Source organism: Amblyomma mixtum, chromosome 6 (assembly GCF_055824585.1).
Source record: "Amblyomma mixtum isolate Tamu chromosome 6, ASM5582458v1, whole genome shotgun sequence".
Lineage (NCBI taxonomy): Eukaryota > Metazoa > Arthropoda > Arachnida > Ixodida > Ixodidae > Amblyomma > Amblyomma mixtum.
The window spans coordinates 69,749,520-69,763,475 of record NC_143017.1 but is presented as its reverse complement, the minus strand read 5'-3'; the positions used below and the strand labels follow the sequence as shown (position 1 = coordinate 69,763,475).

Genomic DNA, 13,956 nt, shown 5'->3' with positions numbered 1-13,956 from the left:
GAAAGCAGTGAAGTGTGAAGGAAGCTGTGCCTTTTACACGGGGCGGAGAGCATTGCGGAGCGAAGGGGATGCAAGCGCTCAATTTGCTTGGCCCGCTCTGGTACACTTCCCTTGGCTATCGCTTCATCCCAGAGCGAACTTGTGTCGTTCTCGCAACTACAGAACTACAATCCTACAGACAACTACAAACAACAGAGCTGTCGGCTTCGTTTGAGGAACACATGGTCCAGATGCCTTTGTCCCCGGCTATACGTGTGCCGCAGCCTAGCGTCAGTACATGCTGCAACCGCATCGGCAGCTGCCAAGTGAGCAGCACGCGAAGCACACTGAAGCAATGAACATACTGTCAGAAGAATGAACATTATCTGCTGGCTATGCGAACCATGAGTCGTTGTGCCGGGCGTCTCGTTTGAGGACACTGTTACTGCACTGGTAAATGCTGCTTAAATGGGAGCCTCTTCTAATGTAGTAAGCCTCATCGAGGAAGGAAGCTCGTACAGTCGGGGACAAAAGTCTATGGACCACGTGTTCTTCAAATGAAGACGACATCTCTGCTATTAGCCGGCGGCTGGAGACGACACTTCCGGAAGTGAAAGTCAAAATTTTGTTCTTTTCATCTCTACAAGAGTGGTCTCCAGCCGCCAGATTACAGCAGTGCTGTCGGCTTCGTTTGAGGAACACATGGTCCAGATGCTTTTGTCCCCGACTGTACGTGTGCCGCGGCCTAGCGTCAATACATGCTGCAACCGCATCGGCACTGCTGCCAAGTGAGCAGCACGCGAAGCACACTGAAGCAATGAACACACTGCCAGAAGAATGAGCATTACCTGCTGGCTATGCGAACCATGAGTCGTTGTGCCGGGCGTCTCGTTTGAGGACACTGCTACCGCACTGGTAAACGCTGCTTAAATGGGAGCCTCTTCTAATGTAGTAAGCCTCATCGAGGAAGGAAGCACGTACAGTCGGGGACAAAAGTCTATGGACCACGTGTTCTTCAAATGAAGACATCTCTGCTATTAGCCGGCGGCTGGAGACGACACTTCCGGAAGTGAAAGTCAAAATTTTGTTCTTTCATCTCTACAAGAGTGGTCTCCAGCCGCCAGATTACAGCAGTGCTGTCGGCTTCGTTTGAGGAACACATGGTCCAGATGCTTTTGTCCCCGACTGTACGTGTGCCGCAGCCTAGCGTCAATACATGCTGCAACCGCATCGGCACTGCTGCCAAGTGAGCAGCACGCGAAGCACACTGAAGCAATGAACACACTGCCAGAAGAATGAGCATTACCTGCTGGCTATGCGAACCATGAGTCGTTGTGCCGGGCGTCTCGTTTGAGGACACTGCTACCGCACTGGTAAACGCTGCTTAAATGGGAGCCTCTTCTAATGTAGTAAGCCTCATCGAGGAAGGAAGCACGTACAGTCGGGGACAAAAGTCTATGGACCACGTGTTCTTCAAATGAAGACATCTCTGCTATTAGCCGGCGGCTGGAGACGACACTTCCGGAAGTGAAAGTCAAAATTTTGTTCTTTCATCTCTACAAGAGTGGTCTCCAGCCGCCAGATTACAGCAGTGCTGTCGGCTTCGTTTGAGGAACACATGGTCCAGATGCTTTTGTCCCCGACTGTACGTGTGCCGCAGCCTAGCGTCAATACATGCTGCAACCGCATCGGCACTGCTGCCAAGTGAGCAGCACGCGAAGCACACTGAAGCAATGAACACACTGCCAGAAGAATGAGCATTACCTGCTGGCTATGCGAACCATGAGTCGTTGTGCCGGGCGTCTCGTTTGAGGACACTGCTACCGCACTGGGTAAACGCTGCTTAAATGGGAGCCTCTTCTAATGTAGTAAGCCTCATCGAGGAAGGAAGCACGTACAGTCGGGGACAAAAGTCTATGGACCACGTGTTCTTCAAATGAAGACATCTCTGCTATTAGCCGGCGGCTGGAGACGACACTTCCGGAAGTGAAAGTCAAAATTTTGTTCTTTCATCTCTACAAGAGTGGTCTCCAGCCGCCAGATTACAGCAGTGCTGTCGGCTTCGTTTGAGGAACACATGGTCCAGATGCTTTTGTCCCCGACTGTACGTGTGCCGCAGCCTAGCGTCAATACATGCTGCAACCGCATCGGCACTGCTGCCAAGTGAGCAGCACGCGAAGCACACTGAAGCAATGAACACACTGCCAGAAGAATGAGCATTACCTGCTGGCTATGCGAACCATGAGTCGTTGTGCCGGGCGTCTCGTTTGAGGACACTGCTACCGCACTGGTAAACGCTGCTTAAATGGGAGCCTCTTCTAATGTAGTAAGCCTCATCGAGGAAGGAAGCACGTACAGTCGGGGACAAAAGTCTATGGACCACGTGTTCTTCAAATGAAGACGACATCTCTGCTATTAGCCGGCGGCTGGAGACGGCACTTGTAGAAGTGAAAGTCCAAATTTTGTTCTTTCATCTCCACAAGAGTGGTCTCCAGCCGCCAGCTAACAGCAGTGCTGACGGCTTCGTTTGAGGAACACATGGTCCAGATGCTTTTGTCCCCGACTGTACGTGTGCCGCAGCCTAGCGTCAATACATGCTGCAACCGCATCGGCTGTACTGACCCCAAACTTTAAGTCCACCAAAGCCAATGCGGTGCTTTCCGGAGCTTCCCAGACGTCAGTTCGCAGCCTTCTGCAAGATTACACTGCCTGACGAAAGTACTAACTGCTTATGGGCATTTCACTCGTCGAAAGCATGCCAGCTGTGACATAACGATTGTATTATCATTTTTTCCTTTTCCGCCTATTGTAATTGGGCTTAAAGACAGCCACCCCTCCGTAATCGCCCTGATCAGGCAGCTCGGGCTGAGAATGATAAGAATGAAATATAGAATCCACATATAGAATCCGCTTCCGCGGTGGCTCAGTGGTTATGGTGCTCGGCTGCTGACCCGAAACACGCGGGTTCGATCCCGGCCGCGGCGGTCGAATTTCGATGGAGGCGAAATTCTAGAGGCCCGTCTGCTGTGCGAAGTCAGTGCAAAAAACCCCATGTGGTCGAAATTTTTGGAGCCCTTCACTATGGCGTCCCTCATAGCCTGAGTGGCTTTGGGACGTTAAACCACCACAAACCAAACCAAACCGAAATATAGAATCCAATGAAAAGGATTGTTACAGTATGCAAGCACATGTCACAATTTCGCGACAGTTCATGATGATCTACTCATATGAAAACTAGAAAAAGCAATTAAATTGCTTGAAAAGTCTCTACAATGCTTTGGTTTTAGAAGAAACTGTTTTGGAAGTCGTTTCTAACGATTTAGGACCAGTATGAAGACATCCATATTTTTCGCGAACGGCTTTGGGCTATTACGGAGCGTCAGTCCGAGGCCGGTGCCCTGGTTTCTATTGGGCCTGAGGTCCATTCTTTTACAGGCTGAAGGGAGTAAATCTTGCCCATGTGATCTTAAGTAACTATACAGAAACCAGAAATGTCATTCATAACATCAGTGCGATGCGTAAACAGGCTACAGGGATGAACAAACAGACAAGAAGCGGAAAACGATACCTACAGGCGGACAGGCGCCCATGTTTCGTGCTGTGGTTGAGCAGTTTCTAGGTCGAAATAAAAATCGGACGATGTAATATCATCGTCCGAGTCACAGCTGTTTGATGCATGGTAAAAATCTGCTGCGGATGCAGCATTAGCACGCGAAGCTGTCCCGAAGAGTGCACTACGCCGGAACCTCGACCTCTAGGGCGTTTCAAAAATTGTAACCTTGTTGAGAAAATAGAAACTACGCAAGAAACGAAAGCAGAGTGCCTAAACAACCCACTTGATGGCTCAACAAGTCCTCGGCGGCCCCGGTAGCACTGAAGTAGCATTTCGAATCCGTCGATCACCAATGATCGATGCATGCCGTGCCCTGCGGTGGCAGGTGCTGCCACCGGTGGTGCTGCCATCTACAACGGTGGTAAGTTTCCTCACGACCCGATGGGCAGACTGTGATAACGCCACATGGTCACGGGACCTAGGTGGCCCACCTATAGGTTGCTTCTACGGGCAGTGACCTAGCCAGAAATATTTTTTGAGGGGTGTTATATGCCGCCGGCAAAAAAATAAAAACAACAGAAAGCCTGCACCCAAATAATATCTTAGTCACTTTTCTCCTTTAAAGGGCCACTGACCAGGGTCCGGACATTTTTGAAAAACAAGCCCACTGCATAGATGAGGCATCGAAGATAACCTCTGCAAAATACTAGAGCCATGCGCGCCCCGAAAAGCTGCGAAAATTCAAATCAAAGCCCGTTCGTTCTTTCCTTCCTTCAAAAACGGGCCCGGCCCACTACTCTGCACCCCGCTGACGTCAAGGGGGGCTACTTTCGCTAAAGGCACTCCATTGGTGCATCGTTCTGACTGACGGGAGAAGGTTGGGCGTAGCCTTGGCGTCGCGTCGTCTGCACAAGGCTTTCCGCAGCGCCTTCAGTTCTGGCTCATGCCTACAAACCCGCATGAAGGAACAAAAAAAAAAAACTGCGGAGGGAGCGTGCGGCGACAGCCTTGAACCCTAGCCATAAAAAGTAAAAAAATAGTAAAACTGAGGGAGTTGGTTCGCCCCCCCCCTCCCCTTCCCCCCCCCCCCCCCCCCCCCCCCCCCCCGCCGTGATCACGTCACGAGACGCTCTGCGTGCGCGCTCCCTTCTCAGTTTCTTTTCTTCTATGCGAGCCCCCCAAAACAAGGTTTTAATTAGTAGTGCAGCAGAGCCTTTCCCTCGCTCGCCCACTTCACCGCTCCGCACACACACCCCTTATCTTTCGTGCATCTTGCGTACGCCTTGACTCCAATGAATGACATATGCTTTGGAGCGGAGAAAAGACACAAACACACAGAACACAAACACGCATGGAGAAAAGCAAACGAGCGGTTGCCGGGTCCGCGCTTCGCCGTGTGTTTCGAACACAACCGACTTCCGCCCCTCCGCTCGTGAAACGGTGGGGAGGCCTAAAAGAAAATGAAAAGGTGGCTCGTTAACTGGGAATGACAAACAGATGTATGAGAGGATGCGCTCGCTAACAAGTCTAGGTAGTCGAGCCGATCGCGCCTCTCGATCGTTCAGTGTGCGGAGAAAATGCAAACACCAAGAAAAGAATTCTATTGAAGGCGGGGCCATGACGTCGCCCTGTGACGCACTTCACAGACACCACGCCTCCGGCTTACGTCGGAGAAGGAAGGGGTGATTTTGCCTTGCCGAGCCTACTCGACGAGGAGCGGGAGAGAAGAATTTCGAGGAGGGAATGGAAGGAGAGGAGGCTCGCTCAAAGAGAGGTAGAGAGTGTCTGCTGCGCTGGGGTGGGCCAGGGCCCTTTAATAAAGCCAAAGGGTTAGTTCTTCCCTTCACTGTAGTATCTACATAAAGTAAGAGTGCACACAGGACTCCAAGGACTTGATTCGTAAATAACATTTATTTTCTCACAAAAAAAAAACACTCCTACGAAAAATCGCGGCTATTTACAATATTTTAACATGATATGCAACAACAAAAACTCCTGCTCTACAACAAATTCAGCAAAAGCGAGCGAATGGCATCTGAACCTGCGCCCGGCCGCAGAGACATTTTTTTCAGGCACTTTTTATTTTCACGATAGATTATGATCATCTGAGGACAATGTAAATGGTGAAAAAGTAAGCTGACGAGAAAAGGTATGTTTAATTGGGCGAACTGTGCCTATAATTAAAAGGAGTGGCATACGTCGTGCGATAGCGAAAAAGTGTCTCTCTTTTCTGCAATAACTACCGCGGCTGCCGGCCCGAAAGACGCGTGGGTTCGCGACCCCTGCCGCAGCGGTTGAATTTCGATGTAGCCGAAATTCTAGAGGCCCGTGTAGTGTGCTATGTCAGTGCACGTTAAAGAACCCCAGGTGGTCGAAATTTCCGGAGCCCTCCACTACGGCGTCTCTCATAGCCTTAGTCGCCTTGGGATGTTAAACCCCATAAACCAAAGCATAAACCTATTATAGAGCCGCGACAACGTACCTCAATCTTTTCGAGCATAAACCGACACTATTCTTATTCTAGTTTTTACATTTTACTATATCGATGCGGTGTGTAAATAGCATGGTCTAAAGAAAGACCGAAAGGAGGGGGGGGGGGGGGATGCAGCGCTCAGAAAATTTCGGGGGACGTTCTGACACTGACCCCTTGGCTACGTTACTGTCTCCGGGGATTTTTCGTTAACAACGCCGACGACGGCGGATTTTCTACACAACCTTACCACTATAGCGTTAAAATCGGAGCTTCTCGTTTTCCTATTATTGCGCAAATTCGCCCCTTGGTATAAATTAAAAGAAAAGTGACCACCTCCTTTTCTGGGCGATTTTACGAGTGATATGTAAGTGCTCGAATTCAGAGTTGCCACTGAAAGCGCGAGTACGAACGAATACAAGAACTACACAACACCGGTCGCCGTTCTTTACACTCTTATTACTTTCGCGCTGGTTTCAGAGCTTTGCATCGAGAAGGCACGAACGCCTAAAAGCGTGTACTGTATATATTATGTGAAACAAGTGTCGCAAGTAGTAGTAAAAACATTTATTTAGGAAGAGAAGAGTTATGGCATGAGGTTTGGGGAAGGGGGGGGGGGGGGGGGGGGGGTGATAGAAAGTGTTGCAAACAACGTCGCGGACAGGACTTGTTTGCACTGCGACGCGTCGGCTGCATGGCTAGGGCCTTGCAGCGGTGTGTAAAACGCTGCCTGTCTAGTCCGTATACATCTCCCTGTTTTCTTATTCAATGATATAAGCTAACCTCATCTGCAGTCCGGAGGCCTTACCTTTATAAATGCTCCGTTTTTGAAGCCGCGCGGATACTGCAACGTTTCTTTTCACACCAACTGCGGTAGCTGTCTCTTACCATGAGATATCACCCGCTGCTTCAAGAAGAGCCGCACATGAGATGGTCTGCTTGCGCCCGTTTCTCACAGCGGGACACGTGCAGGCTCTTGCCAGCACATGATGGCAGCTAGGCTCGAGTCGTCTGGGTCCTTCTAATCCGACATAACCATGACGACCATCTCACAGCAGTGACGCAGGCGTTTGGGACTTGTTCTTGCTCAAGGCGTTGTTGCGCTATGTGGAGAGAAGGGAGCCAAAAGTGGAAAGCGAGCTACGGTTGGAGTTGGAGAGTGGAAATTGGCCACAATCACGTCACACGATGCGAAGAGGATGACGTCACTATTCCGTAATAAACCAGCTAGCCGGCGTTAACAGACCCTGGTGCTGCTGCAGAAGAGTGACGCCTTCGACGTCTGCAGCTGTAGTTGAATTTCGCGTTACGTTGCCGTAAACGTTGCGTCAATTTTTTTTTCTTGTGCATGCACAAGAGGAAAGGGCTTTATTGAAAAAGGTTAAATTTAGCCAGTGGGTAAAAAAAAAAGAACTCCGGGGGTCTTCACTCCAGTGAAGCCTAGTAGCCTACTGATGCAGAACCACAGTGTAGAGGCGTCTGGGGGAGATTGTCGATAAACGCAAACAAAGAAAATTTAGTATGCTTACGCTACTCTGCATAAGTCGCGAAACTCATCTAGAACAAGCATAAACTATATCTGCTTTTCCTTTTATATGTCTGCCCTTTTCATCTTTTCCTTAATGACCTTCTACGCTGGGTGTAGCACAGACGACCACCCACTATAAGACGTGCTATATGCTGCTATCACTCCTTTGGTAAGTAATGAACCTTACACAGACACTCGTAGAACGTCCGAGAGGCGTTTAAAAGCGTTTTGTGGCGTCCTATAAAGACCGTTCGGCCCACAAAATGTCTGGTTACAACCCCTACACAGACGCGCACAGCGTTTCGTGAAACGCCGTGAAACGTTTCGAAACGTTTCACGGCGTATAGGATAGGATAGGATAGGATAGGATAGGATAGGATAGGATAGGATAGGATAGGATAGGACAGGACAGGACAGGACAGGACAGGACAGGACAGGACAGGATAGGGCAGGATAGTATAGGATAGGATAGGATAGGATAGGATAGGATAGGATAGGATAGGATAGGATAGGATAGGATAGGATAGGAATGGGAGTACTGGCATAACTGGCATGTTTAAAACATGCTGGGCACCTGTCAAGTTGAAACTGAAATTGGTTTTTGGACCGATTCTTCAGAAATTGCGTTGCCAACCGGTAGTATAGGGGAAATTGACAGAACACAGGATGGGGACTGAAGCCCCAACCCTTTATCCATACCAGGACTCGTTCGCGTGGTCTGCGGTCAGCATTGTATTTTCGCGTGTACACCAGTCACACCAAAACATTTCCACGGTGGAAGCCATGGCGTTCGTACAGGCACGGTGGAAACGCCGCATAAGCTGGCGCGTGCATGTCCTGACTTTACAGCGTCGCTGTATTGGAAACACTCTCCGGAAACGTGCTGCGTGAGCATAGAGGTACTTCGCTTCCGCAGAGAACTACTCCGGAAGGTCCGCACAACTAGAATGCGCCGAAGACTCCATTATTCGGAAGTGTCCTGCAGACAGCACTCTCTCTTGCGAAGCTTGCGGCGTTGTTCGCGCTACATCCTTTTTAGCGCGCAAACTATAGCCCTCTGACAGTAATTACTAATAAAACGTACAGACTGGTTTCATTCATGAATGCTAACGCGGCTCTATGCTGAGGCCGGTATGCGCACATGCGCATGTCTGACAAGCGGCTTCGATCGTAGCCTTGGATGCGTAGATGTCAGTCGTGCGCTGCCCGAAGTCCAGCTCCCAAAAGGCGATTCAGCGTTGCCCCGTAGCGGGAGCGGAGCAGGTGGGAAATATCAGTGGAGGGGTTTGCGATCTGGATGTCCAGGCCACCCTGTAGTCTGCACAGCGCCCACACGAATTCGTTGAATTAGCACCGCATTTCGCTTCTCCAGTTCTCCTGGCTAGGCATTGAAACTTGTCTTCGGTTCCAATTGAATACTCTTCAGAGTATTCTATTCTATTCTATTCTATTCTATTCTATTCTATTCTATTCTATTCTATTCTATTCTATTCTATTCGTTTCGACTCACAGCTCCTGGCGTGCAGATGCACTGCGCCGAACGCTGTCTTTTTGTCAGCTGCCATACGCCTTTTGTGCAAAACAAAGCGATTACTCGGCGACAGAAAGTACTTTCCTTCTTACCGGTGTAATGCCAGCCACGTGAGCAGTTCCAGTCGACATAATGGTTCCAGGAACCGCGCCTTGCACGTCATCGTATAGGGCAAACGTTCGTCTCCTGAGTGCGTTTATGTGTTTTCAAGGCTTTCGTTACCGCAGCTCAAAGAGCACAAAGGCTTACAGAAGAGCAACTGCCATGCTGTTTATTTTTACACATTTATGTTGCCCCTATAAGGGCCCTCACAGGAAGGGTAGAATCGTGAGCACAATCTGTTTGCACAAAACGGCGATTTTTCAGGTCACTTCGCTAGATTCGAGAATGACGTTTGGATATTATGCGTCGATAGGAAAACTGGTCAGAAAACAGAAAAAAAAAAATATGTGCTTGTCACACACAATTAGGGAGTAATCTGTAAATGAATGTTCGGACATTTGTTCCTTTTATATTGCGCACGACTGCGCATTCACAGAAATGAGAGCGATATATAGAGGTCAGAAAACTGGCAGACGAATGGATGGGACGTAGAAGCGTATGCACAAGAAAATACCAGTACGTAAGTACGTATGAAACTGAACACGTTTCCATTCCGGCGATTAAGTTAACGTCCTACAGCGAAGAGTTCCACTCAGTGATAGTATGAGGGATGCATGCGTTGGCATAAGCCAATGAGTGGCAGATTTCCCGTCCAACTTTGAAAGAGCAATCCCGTTATTGCAGGACGATAATCCGCTAGGCATCGATGGCGCTCAAGCTGTGGAAACGTGTTAGACGAACTAGTTTACGGTGTAGTTTACAGTAGTAGTTTACGAACTCCTCCACTGTGTCTTGATTCGTATTAAAGATTGTAGCCGTTCAGCACAGCGTGAATATAGTGAGAAACGATAAATGTAAGAGCACAACTTGAAGGAAGGAAGGAAGGAAGGAAGGGAAAACTTTATTTTCACTAATGCTTTTTCCTGCGGTTTGGGGGCATCTTCAGAGACGTCTTGGTTCTACCCCCAGGAGCCTTCTCTGTCGAGGCAGAAGAATGCGATAGCCCCCACCGCACAAATCTCTCAGCAGAGAGGAAGCTGTCACATGGAGACAATTACAAACAGGCTCCTTCCCAAACCTACATATACTAAACAAAATGCATCCTACGATACACGCGGACAAATGTCCCTGGTGCGACGACAAAATTACTCTATATCACATCACATGGGCCTGCCAAAACATAGACGTGGCCCCCAAAATACAAAACCCGAGTGCGGAGCAATGGGAGACTGCTGTCCAGCGACCGCTGTGAAGACCAACAAGGTCTGGTACAGCGAGCTCAACGGGCGGCAGTGGCCAGCGGAGCCCTGGACTGAGGGCAACCGACCATTGATTAGAGCACAACTTGAAGAGCATGCACGGTCGTTGCCTCCTACGTGCTCCATATTTTTTTTGTCTTCGCTAAACCCTGTTGCAGTTCAGATGGGCCAGTTAGCCCAGACTGAAGGTCTACTGTAGCTATGCCAGTTCTGCTTCTTACTGCAAACTTCGGTGTCTTTACGCATTGTGTGCGTAGCCTCCGTTGCCTGGCCTCTACGGAATAGTTCATTCGTCGCCAACTTTTCCGGCGTCATTAATGACAGCCTTGGCGAGCGCAGGTGTGCAGTATACGGCCGGTTTGGACCTGAATAACTTCGATCTAAAGTTCGGAGAACGCTTCACTGTATAGTGCTTCAAATCATTCTACTTCATGACACCAAGGACGATGCGGTCTGTATGCTGTTCACGTTTTTAAAAGTGGACCCTGCCTGTGCTTGTCTCACACCTGTGTCTAATGCGCGTTTCGAAGTTTCTAGCAAAGAGGTTGTAAGCGAGCTGCTTGTCTCATCAAAGCCACGCGCACTATGCGACAGGCGCCGACAGATATGAAAGTGGCTGTTCCGATTTAATTACGGCACGGCAGTGTACGCTATAAGTCGCGCACTGCCAGAGCCGTGGCACACACGAGTACGAGCGGCAATGTTTAATTAAGGCTGTAGCGATTTTAACGGCGTCAGGGCGGAGGATATTGAGGCGAACCCAGATGAATTTATTTTTATTTTATTTATTGATGAATCACCGCAAGGTCATACTGTGTTACCCTTCGAGGTATATTTTTTGTATTTTTAGCTTCAAGTTTCCAGGTCAGACACGCAGGCGGCCTGTTTCTGTCGTAAACTAGCAATTAGCTTCTTGCTTTAAATTTCGCGCCTGTATTTCGGAGCGTAATCTGGGCACACATCAAAGGCAGTGGTCCTCTCGCGTGGAAACGCGGTCGCAGAGACTGAATCAAAGTGCTGTGCTGCGCGAAAATCAAACCAGGTAGCTGCTTCTTCCTATCTATACACGGTGCTTGAAAGTTACAAAAGAAAAAAAGTGCCTGCCAGCGCTGGGAATCAAAGAAAGCGGAGAGAGATGTCAGGCTTGCCTTTTGTTCGGTCTACGGGGAAAACGAGTTTCGGACTTAAAGAGAAAGAAAACAGCGAAAGTGTGCGCACGCAAAGAGCACGACCTCACGCAAAATCTTCCCTCTCCGCCCCAGCCGAGTATACAATTCGCTATAAGAGGGGCAGGGGAGCGAGTCAAGGTCGCGCTCACGCAAAATCTTTCCTCTACCGCCCCAGCCGAGTATACAATTCGAGGGGCAGGGGAGCGAGTCAAGACGGCGCAGAAGGAGCTCCAATCCCCGCTGAAGCCCCGAGTCCTTGGGCAGAAGGGGATCGCATTCGAAACGAAACTATTACGAGAGTGCGTGCGCTATTCCTTACCCCCTGTCTCCCCCCTGTCTCCCCCCTCCCCCACAGTTCTCCTCCTCCCGCACAGCGTTCGGACTTTTTTTTTTTTTGCTGCGTGTTCGCTTGGCTGATCTTATTAGGCTGGAAAAGAAAAGAAACAAATAACGAACAAATTCCGGCGTGTATCAGGAATGCCACCAGCGAACGTGGCTTACCGCACCGCACCGCGAGTCGGCTTTCCGTTTCCTCCTTTTTTTCTCTTTACTTTTCTTGCAAGCTTCCGTCTATCCCGTCGTCTTGCAAGATAGAAACTCAAACGCTAAGTCGTCGGGATGTTACGTGACGTCCTCCCCGACCGATTTGCGTGGGATATGGGGGTGGGGAGCAGAACGGGGCTCTCTCTGCAGGCGCGCCGGAAGAAGATTGCGTTCTCCTCAACGACCGTTGTATCAGCCCCGCGCTGCCTCGCGCGCTTTCGCCTTTGCCTTCGAACGAACTACGTCTGTTCGCTTTTCTGCGTGGTGGCGTTATTTTACCGAGAAAGTGCACGGCTCGCACTAAAGGAGCGTCTTTATCCATCGGAAGAGCGCTGTCTCGACGCGAAGCGCTGCCGCTCGTTCATTTCTCGGGTGTTTTTTGTACTTATACTCTCACCGAGGGGTGTAAAAAATTCAAGCGAGCGGTGAAGCACGCCTCTGCGCGAAAGCCGGGAGTACTTCAGTCTCGTCTGTTCTCGGAGTAAACGAGTGGTTTTCCATTATGGAAACTCTTGGCAAAGCGTAAAGGCAAGTCTGACAGCCGAGCTTCACCTTGCGCAAGATGTTCTTCCAGCATTTTCCTCATACACTGGAGCGCGTCGGCCCTCAAAGGAGCGCCGCTGACGAGCGGACCAAACTGCTCGCGGAAAAAGCGCAACGCTTCACTGAATGCGAATAAAAGATTAAGGTACACGGTTTACAATACTGACGGCTCATCTGAATTTGTGAGATGGATGGAGTGCTGAGCTCGCTGAATGAGCCGGTTTCGCTTTCCGTCGTCTTAACGACACGCAGCGGTTTATGGGGTCGTGTTAGCACAGCAACGACAGAATTTATGCCTGCGCAGAGCATGGCTGCATCGAGTCAACGTACTGCCGCAGACACGGCTCAGGGCAGGGTTAGGAAACGGTGCTTTCGAAACGCCGGGCTGTTGCCCTTTTATTGCGCGCGTTGCGTTTGTTCTTCCATCGGGGCGCATTTCTTTCTTTTTTTTAATGTTGACAGCGTGTACAAGACACGAGAAGAAAATTAGCCAGAGTGAAACACTAGGCGTTTTTTTTTTTTCTCGGGATTCGTGCATTGCCGTAATAACTGTTACCAGGACAGCGAACCCGTGACACGTGACTAGTCATAAGCGTGTTCACGAAATGCGCAGTGCTTAGAAAGTAGTAATTCGCGGGTACGGGAAAAGCACCCTTGCCTGTAACCAGGGGCAGCTCTGTCTGGAGCAGATAGCACTTCCACTTACGAGTGCACCCTGATGAAGATGGTTTGTTTAATGGTTCAAGGGAAACTTGGAGGAGAGCGCCACAGGTATTCTATCTTCAACGGGTGTGTTCTTTTTTCGGAGCACTTCGCCCCCTGGAAAGCAGGAAAGTTTGTGCCCATTGAAAAACTAGCATGAAGGCACCTAAATTTTTAAACACAGATATAGAGGTATTTTAAAGTAGGCCCCTTCTATAAGTCATATCGCACCTGTACAGCCGCGAGCAAAAAAAAAAAAAATAGCGCAAGTGCCAGACGACCGGTTGGGCGGGAAAAATAAAGCAATATATAGGATTCTTTATAGGCGATGATTTTTTGCTGAGCCTCCCGGAAGACTGAGGATTGGAGAAGGCCTGCCATTCTCATTTTTGGCGTTTCTGGGAACCGGAGCGCCGCGAGCTGGGGTTACTTCGCACCAGTTATTGATCACTTAGGTAACATTTTTTACGCGCGACTTGATTGCTATAATGCGTCCAACGAATCGATGCTGCCAATCTCTGAATGATGCCGTATTCCTATGCATGGCTCAGTTTATATTGATGATTGCACTGACTTT

General features: G+C 49.5%; 1 protein-coding gene across 2 annotated transcripts in view; it reads left to right on the top strand.

Annotated features, from left to right (window-relative positions):
* The window catches only part of LOC149339320 (ras-related protein Rab-8A-like), a 113,565-nt gene that overhangs the window by 12,613 nt on the left and 86,996 nt on the right, over nucleotides 1–13,956 (top strand). The window lies entirely within an intron of this gene.